This window comes from Coregonus clupeaformis, unplaced genomic scaffold, assembly GCF_020615455.1.
Source record: "Coregonus clupeaformis isolate EN_2021a unplaced genomic scaffold, ASM2061545v1 scaf1843, whole genome shotgun sequence".
Lineage (NCBI taxonomy): Eukaryota > Metazoa > Chordata > Actinopteri > Salmoniformes > Salmonidae > Coregonus > Coregonus clupeaformis.
Genome location: NW_025535297.1, coordinates 69,524 through 75,523, shown reverse-complemented (window position 1 = coordinate 75,523; position 6,000 = coordinate 69,524). Strand labels below are relative to the sequence as shown.

The 6,000-nt window shown below is 51.1% G+C and overlaps 1 pseudogene; it reads right to left on the bottom strand.

The window, feature by feature from the left end:
* Positions 1–3,076: 3,076 nt before the first annotated feature.
* Positions 3,077–6,000, bottom strand: part of LOC121557462 — a 39,835-nt pseudogene continuing 36,911 nt past the window's right edge.

The window sequence follows — 6,000 nt, the reverse complement described above, 5'->3', positions numbered from 1 at the left end:
AACAGTCTATGACTAGGGTGTCTGCAGTCGTTGACAATTTTTACGGCCTTCCTCTGACACCACTTGGTTTAGAGGTCCTGGATGGCAGGAAGCTTGGCCCCAATGATGTACTGTGCTGTACACACTACCCTCTGTAGTGCCTTGCGGTCGGAGGCCGAGCAGTTGCCATACCAGGCAGTGATGTGGACTCCAAGGAACTTGAAGCTCTCAACCTGCTCCACTACAGCCCCATCGATGAGAATGGGGGCGTGCTCGGTCCTACTTTTCCTGTAGTCCACAATCATCTCCTTTGTCTTGATCACGTTAAGGGAGAGGTTGTTATCCTGGCACCACATGGCCAGGTCTCTGACCTCCTCCCTATAGGCTGTCTCATCATTGTCGGTGATCAGGCCTACCACTGTTGTGTCGTCGGCAAACTTAATGATGGTGTTGGAGTCATGCCTGGCCATATAGTCATTGGTGAACAAGGAGTACAGGAGGGGACTGAGCACGCACCCCTGAGGGACCCCCATGTTGAGTATCAGTGTGGCATATGTGTTGTTACCTACCCTTACCACCTGGGGGGCGGCCCGTCAGGAAGTCCAGGATCCACTTTCGGAGGGAGATGTTTAGTCCCAGGGTCCTTAGCCTAGTGATGAGGTTTGAGGGCACTATGGTGTTGAATGCTGAGCTAAAGTCAATGAATAGCATTCTCACGTAGGTGTTCCTTTTGTCCAGGTGGGAAAGGGCAGTGTGGATCTCTTGGGGCGGATCTGTGGATCTCTTGGGGCGGTATGCAAATTAGAGTGGGTCTAGGGTTTCTGGGATAATGGTGTTGATGTGAGCCATGACCAGCCTTTCAAAGCACTTCATGGCTACAGACGTGAGTGCTACGGGTCTGTAGTCATTTAGGTAGGTTACCTTAGTGTTCTTGGGCACAGGGACTATGGTGGTCTGCTTTAAACATGTTGGTATTACAGACTAAGTCAGGGACAGGTTGAAAATGTCAGTGAAGACACTTGCCAGTGTCCCGTTGGTAGGATATCCGTGATTGTAGTTATTCTATTTTGTTATCCAATGATTGTACGTTGGCTAATAGGACTGATGGTAGAGGCAGATTACCCACTCGCCGTTGAATCCATACAAGGCACGCCGACCTACATCCCCGATATCTCTGTTACTTTCTCATGCGAATGACAGGGATTTGGTCCTTGTCGGGTGTCTGAAGAAAATCCTTCGCGTCCGACTCGTTAAAGAAAAAATATGTATCCAGTAAAAGGTGGGTAATCGCTGTCCTGATATCCAGAAGCTCTTTTCGGTCATAAGAGACGGTGGCAAAAACATTATGTACAAAATAAGTTACAAATAACGCCAAAAAAAACCACACAATAGCACAATTGGTTTGCAGCCCTTAAAACGGCAGCCATCTCCTCCGGCGACATTTCTGACAAGTTACACGATAAATAGCTCTCTAAGGTCTGCAATGACTGCCAAGGAAAACTGCTGATGCACTAGCCAATTTCGAAATTGCACCTTGTGCATTCTACTATTAAAACTTTCAAGAGGAAGCTGAAAGCCTGACTGAGTTCCTTAAAATATGACTTATTACATTCCAGGCAAAATTATAAATTGATTACATGTAAAGTACACTAAATCCAAAATTTAGACAGGCCATTTCGGTTGTCGATGTGTTCAGAGAGTCCCTGGTTAAAGCCCAGGTTTGTGCAAGGTGAGGGACAGATGCAACACTGTTACACATGGCCAGAGTGAGATTCCTAAATAAAAATAGTAGTTTGGTAGGATAGTACAGCACATCAGAGGATTACACATCCTTAATGTTATGTTATTGAACAGGCTGTGTTAGTGGCCTATGATCCTTTTAAAACAATGTATGTGTGGGGACCCTCTAGCCTTGCACTCTACACTGTAGAAGAAGTATGTGACAACACCAATGGGCTGGGCATGCAACGCTATCAGATCTATCATTAACGTTTTGGCAGGCGTTTGTGTGCTATGAATATCACGTTTCAGGAGTAGACCCAGATGCAGACAGTGTCCTGGAAACAGGAGACAAAGGGCTGTGAGACAGGGGTTTGATCCTAGATACATGAAAAGAGGGATGTATACGGAGGGTACTGGTTAACAGAAGACAAACAGCAGAGGGGCTAATGATCATGGAGATGGGGAAAGGGCCAATAAACCGGAGGGAAAGTTTGCGGGACTCCACCCGGAGGGGCAGATCTTGAATGGACAGCCATACATTCTGCCCGAGATGATACCAGGGAGCCGGGGTCCAGTGGCGGTCCGCTTGTCGTCGATACCAGGAGGTGGTCTTGAGAAGAGCCAACCGGGCACTCCTCCAGGTACGACGACAGCGGTGGACAAACATCTGGGCCGAGGGTATGCCGACCTCTTCGTCTTGCTCCGGGAAGAGCGAGGGCTGATAACCCAGAGAACACTCAAAGGGCGAAAGACCCGTGGCAGAGCAGGGAAGGGTTTTGTGGGCGTGTTCGACCCACACTAGTTGCTGGCTCCAGGTGGTGGGGTTGGTGGAGACCAGGCAGTGCAGAGTCGTCTCCAGGTCTTGGTTGGCTCACTGTGACTGGCTGTTGGACTGAAGGTGGAACCGGTGGACAGGCTGGTCGACGACTCAATGAGTGTGCAGAACGCCTTCCAGAACCGGAACGAGAACTGAGGACCCTGGTCGGAGACCATGTCCACTGGGAGTCCATGGATCCAGAAGACTAGCTGCACCATGAGCTGGGCCTTCTCTTTGGCGGAGGGTAGCTTGGGGAGAGGAATTAAGTGGGCGGCTTTGGAAAACCGGTCCACAATTTTCAGGATGGCAGTGTTGCCAACAGACGGGGGAAGATCTTGACAAAGTCCAGGGATATGTGAGACCAGGGACGGTGAGGAACAGGCAGAGGTTGTAGGAGACCAGCCGGTGCTTGCCGAGGGGGGTCAGGGTGCCAGGGGGGGTCAGGGTGCTCTAACCCCGGATAATGCAGAGATAAAAGTTAGCGAATCCCAGGAAACGTTGCAGCTGCACTCTGGACGTAGGCTGGGGCCAATCCACCACCGATCTCACCTTCCTGAGTTACATCTGTACACTCCCTGCTGCGATGATGTAGCCAAGGAAGGGGATGGTGGAGCGATGGAATTTGCATTTCTCTGCTTTCACAAAAAGCTGGTTCTCCAGGAGGCGTTGGAGGACCTGTCGGACGTGGAACACGTGTTCTTGGGCAGAGCAGGAGAAGACGAGGTTGTCGTCGAGGTAGACAAAGACGAACCGGTTCATCATGTCGCGGAGAACATCATTAAACAGGGCCTGGAACACAGCCGGAGAGATTTTGACTGGTTCCGCCACGTAAGGGGAGAGGAAAAGTTATTCGTATGGCCCACCCGAGTACTCGCTCCTACCGGTGAGCCTGGTCTTTCAGTGGACAGGTAGACAAAAAATGACCAGTAGTCCCGCAATACAGGCAACTCTTCGTGTGAAGCCTGTATTGCCGTTCGGCTGGAGACAGCCTAGCTCTGCCTAGTTGCATCGGCTCGGGAAGAGGTGGATCGGCAGACTTCGGAGACTCTCGGGGGAACGCGAGTAGCCTCATGTTCTCTCTGCAACGGAGCCATCGGGGACTTCCGGGATGCCTCGGAGGCGAGGTGGAATCGGACTTCCTCTCCTTCATATGTTCCCATAGTCGCCCATCGATCAATGGTCAAGGCAATGAGCGAGTCGAGATCCGTCGGTAGTTCCCGGGCTGCAAGCTCGTCCTTTACATCCTCCGATGCTCTGTTCAGGAACGTGTCAAACAGCGCTTCCGGGTTCCAGACACACTCAGCTGCCAACGCTGGAGTAACTTCCGGGCAGCCTCTCTCCTGGACAATGGGAGCGTCAAAAACCTTCCTTAGCTCCTGCATGAACTCCTCCAGACTGAAGCGTACGGCCGACTGTTGTTCCCAAACTGCCGTAGCCCAGGCGAGAGCCCTCCCGGACAACAGCGTGATGAGGTACGCCATCTTAGAGCGGTCCGAGGGGAAGGAGGAGGGCTGCAGCTCGATGATGAGCGAACACTGAGCGAGAAATGTCAGACAGGTTCTCGACTCTCCAGCAAAGCGTTCTGTGGGAGGTAAGCGGGGTTCTCGGGAAACCGGGTGGCTGGGGAGGCCGCGCTGCTAACAGCCGGGTTACTGAGGGGCTGGGAGGTTACCGTCGTGGTAGGATGCCTAACAGACAACCCGCGGAATTGCTCCAGGAATGTGTTAAACGCTCGGTCATGGCGTTCGGCCAAGGTCTGGAACCCTTCCATGAGACCATGAAGCAACTCCTCGTGCCTTCCAATGGTGGCTCCATGGGAGGAGATGGCATTGCGGAGCTGGTCCAAGTCTGCTGGGTCAGTCATGGCCAATTCGTACTATCACGTTTCAGGAGAAGACCCAGATGCAGACAGTGTCGAAGTAACAAAAGTTTAATTACAAAAACGGGGCAGGCAAACAACAGATCAGGGTGTGACAATGTATTGTGCACCATGTACATGAAATAAATGGTTCAGTGAAACCAATCCAAAGCCTCTGACAAAGGAACGGTTTCCTGGACCATATGACCTAACCAGGGAAAACAGAGAATAACTCAGGACCCTAAGTCCTAGCTATAGTCTAAAACCTAGGCCCAGAGCTATTCCTGCTCAAGTAAAAGTGAAGACCCTTATTGTCACTCTAGGATATCCTAGGCCTACAGTACACTTTCAGGTCCTACACTCCCAGAGGCAATGACAGAAGGTGTGCATCCCAAATGGCACTATATTCCCTAAATAGTGCACCACCTTTGACCAGAGGGCTCTGGTCAATATAGGGAATAGGGTACCATTTTGTATGCAGTCAAGACCAGCCGTGCCCCTCAGGTCTCTTCAGGTTAATAGCTGCATGACTAAAATGTAAATGTAAAAATGGGTATCTGGTCATCCGATTTCTCAATTAAAACGAAATACAGTATATGCAGTATATTTGTTATTATCAAGGAATTATCTGGAATTTGTTAGGACAGAATAAGCTATCCAAAATAGGCAACAGGTTTACATTTACATCATTTTACATTTTAGTCATTTAGCAGACGCTCTTATCCAGAGCGACTTACAGGAGCAATTAGGGTTAAGTGCCTTGCTCAAGGGCACATTAACGTCATTTAGCAGACGCTCTTAGCCAGAGCGACTCACAAATTGGTGCGTTCACCCTATAGCCAGTGGGATAACCACTTTACAGTTTGGGGGGTTAGAAGGAATACTTTATCCTATCCCAGGTATTCCTTAAAGAGGTGGGGTTTCAAATGTCTCCGGAAGGTGGTGAGTGACTCCGCTGTCCTGGCGTCGTGAGGGAGCTTGTTCCACCATTGGGGTGCCAGAGCAGCGAACAGTTTTGACTGGGCTGAGCGGGAGCTATGCTTCCGCAGAGGAAGGGAGCCAGCAGGCCAGAGGTGGATGAACGCAATGCCCTCGTTTGGGTGTAGGGACTGATCAGAGCCTGAAGGTACAGAGGTGCCGTTCCCCTCACTGCTCCATAGGCAAGCACCATGGTCTTGTAGCGGATGCAAGCTTCAACTGGAAGCCAGTGGAGTGTGCGGAGGAGGGGGGTGACGTGAGAGAACTTGGGAAGGTTGAACACCAGACGGGCTGCGGCATTCTGGATGAGTTGTAGGGGTTTAATGGCACAGGCAGGGAGGCCAGCCAACAGCGAGTTGCAGTAGTCCAGACGGGAGATGACAAGTGCCTGGACCAGGACCTGCGCCGCTTCCTGTGTAAGGCAGGGTCGCACTCTCCGAATGTTGTAGAGCATGAACCTGCAGGAGCGGGTCACCGCCTTGATGTTGGCGGAGAACGACAGGGTGTTGTCCAGGGTCACGCCTAGGCTCTTCGCACTCTGGGAGGAGGACACAGCGGAGTTGTCAACCGTGATGGCGAGATCATGGTTGATCATGGTTTCTCTTGTGTCCCAGGTAGTTGCATTTCTGAGGAATACGAAAGCTAG